Source organism: Trachurus japonicus, unplaced genomic scaffold (genome assembly GCF_045865225.1).
Source record: "Trachurus japonicus isolate A0001 unplaced genomic scaffold, Traja_1.0 AP030738.1".
Lineage (NCBI taxonomy): Eukaryota > Metazoa > Chordata > Actinopteri > Carangiformes > Carangidae > Trachurus > Trachurus japonicus.
The window spans coordinates 50,838-53,908 of record NW_028220871.1 but is presented as its reverse complement, the minus strand read 5'-3'; positions in this window follow the sequence as shown (position 1 = coordinate 53,908).

Below are 3,071 nucleotides of genomic sequence, written 5' to 3'. Positions count from 1 at the left end.
ATTCTACACGCATTTTCTGCAGGAATTGCTATTCTTCTTTTTCCTAGTTAGGAAGGCCCGAGCCTGTGTCAACGACCCAGGGAGGGTCCCTATTGTTATTCGACATGCACATTAGTCGACGTGCCAGCCGACGTGTAACAACAAAGTAAGCAAGCAAGTAACCAAGTACTGCATTAGACCCTGGCAGCAAAAACCCCAGATATTGTAATTTGTATTCTTATTATTATTTTTATTATTATTATTCCCCCCGAGTTCGAACGCGATTTTCGACCCTTTCCCCAAGCCGGAGAATCCGGATGAAATTTTACACGCAGGGGGGGAAGCCAAAAAAATTGCGATTCTGTGGTGGTCTCACATGTGGGCGTGGCCAAATGGCACCACAGCGCCCCCTAGACCGCGCATAGGAAATGGCACGTCTGCGACACACGATTTGTCCGAAACTTGGTAAACAATATTCATCAACCCAAGATCTTCAAAATATCTCAATACGGACATACCCGACAACCAACAGGAAGTCGGCCATTTTGCTTCAAAGTTGGTTTACGCAAAACGAACTCCTCCGAGGGGTTACGCTCCCGATCGGCTCCAAATTGGGTCCAGAACATCGCCAGACCTAGCTGAGCTTATCTTGTGCTCCGCAGGTCTGTAGCTCAATGGGGTTGGCCTCTGGGCGTGCCCCGAAGTTTGGCGACTGTTATCGGTGCTCGCCATGTAAATACGAACGGCTCTCATGCCCTCATACTTGATCGTAGGACGCTCTTCAAACTTGGTGCAAAAAATCTATGGAGAGGACCCTGAACGATCCGACATATTATTTGCGTACGTCGCCTCATAGCGCCCCCCGGTCGGTAACAGGAAAACGTACAAAAATTCGTATAAAAATACGGTAGTTGACCAAATCGACTTCGTTACACGTCTTAGTACATGCAGACCCGGATGGTGAAGCTACATCATGAACGCTTTGACCCTACGAGCCAAAACCGCGTCCGTGTGCCGCCGCGGCGAAAGTTGTATCATCCCAATTTAAATTTCGTTTGCCTTTCACGCGCAGCATACTTCGTCGTAGCCACTTGAAATTCAATGGACATGACGATTGGCTCCTCCCTGAACGTTTTGGATGTATCGACTTCCTGCCTGGCTCATAGCGCCCCCCGGTGGTAACAGGAAGTACGCAAAAATTCATTAAAAATCCATACTTCACCCGTTCAACTTCATTCCACTTCTAATACATGCAGAACCAGTTGCTGAAGCTACATTATGAACTCGCTGTGAAGATCACGACGAAACGGCGGTTCCGTGTGCCGCCGCGCGGCGACTGACGATTTTTATATCGTACAATTACGTTTGCCTTTTTCGTGGCTTTAACGAAGTCGTGTCCTCACGAAAATTTCATCAAGGGTCAAGAATGGCGACGCTCTTTCAGCCGGATAGAGTCGGTTTCCCATGGGCGTGGATAATGCCTCAATAGCGCCCCCCCTAGAAGTTTTTCCGAATTTCTCCATAGACAAATTTCGCTTACTTTGTCGATACACATACGAAACTCGACACAACACCTGTATCATACCCAAACATACCAAAAATTGAATTGGAGCCACGCCTAAACCCAACAGGAAGTCGGCCATTTTTGGGTTAGCATTTCTTTGACGCCAAAACGAACTCCTCCGGAGGGAGTTCGCCCGATGTGAATTCAAATTGGGCACAGGAACATCTCCAGACTGACCTGATTACGCCTATTTGTTGTGCTCCCCAGGTGTGTTGGTCAAAGAGGCGTGGCTGCTAGCGCACGGCCAAGTTCCCGAATTCAGCTAAAAAGGTTTAAATGCTTCATCACGCCACAGATTTGATCGCAAGCAGCTTCAAACTTGTGCACAATGATGAGGGCGTGACCCTGAACGATCCGACATAATTATTGTTTCCTTCGTGTCTCATAGCGCCCCCCGGTGGTAACAGGAAGTGCGCTAAAATTCATTAAAAATACATAGTTGCCCCCATCAACTTCATTCCACTTCTAAAATACATGCCGAACAAGTTGGTGAAGGGTATTTCGTGAACAGCTATGACGCTACGGCTAATGGCCCCCTTGTGGCGGCCGACAGGAATAGCGCTCCATCGTGAAACTGCCACCCAAATCCCACGGGATTTTGCCCCGATTGACTTCATATTCGCTACAGATCATCAGGAGAACCGCGCAGCTGGTCAAACACTATTAAAAGCTTTTCTCTACGTGAGAAACGGTCGTGGGCCGCTAGGGGGCGACAAAGAATGGCCAACTGCTCGGTTTAGTCGCCCATGCTATTACGTTTGCCTTCCACGCCCACATACTTGGTCGTAGTCACTTCAAAATCTCTCAGTACATGATCAGGGGCCGGCCCTCTACACCTCCATTTGATCGCACGCTTAGCTCGCTCTATACGCCCCACCTTGTAGGACACAGGGAAATGTCCAGCTTTTGCATCGACATTGTCCGATCGGCTCGGAAACTTTCACATGTGTGATGAGGTCACGACCCCGTACGCAACGGCCCACATCCCGTTACCGCCCCCTGGTGGACGAACCGTAAACCTGCCGGAACTCCATCGTACGTTTTTCCGTTGTTTGCTCGAAACTTCGCGGTGTTCGCCGAGCGGACCGCCCTCGACGCAGGCCGCCCACGTCCGGTTCGCGCTGGCGGGGGGTTTTTCGAAGAGCGGCCCGGGGGTAGCGGGGACGGCCGAGTGGCGTGGAGCGAGGGCACGTCATAAGCGCGCTTGCGGCTTTAATTAGTGTGACTGCTGAAGCAGTCACCACTATTGTTCTTCTGTTTGGCCATTTTCTTCCGCCTTTTTTAACGGTCTTCTTCTAGTCCTTCATACTTTGTGCTATTTCAAATACCAATTCATATATCAATAACGTTTGCAGCTTTTTTTGAACTTTATCGGCATTACTTTTCTCTTTTTAACTATTTATACTTTTTCAAATATTTAACTTTTTCACAATAAAATTAGCAACATTCATCAAAGGGTCTCAACCTCTCTTCTTCACAACTCCACTGTAGTGTAGCGGATAGGGTGGATGCTTGCCAACCCTAAGGT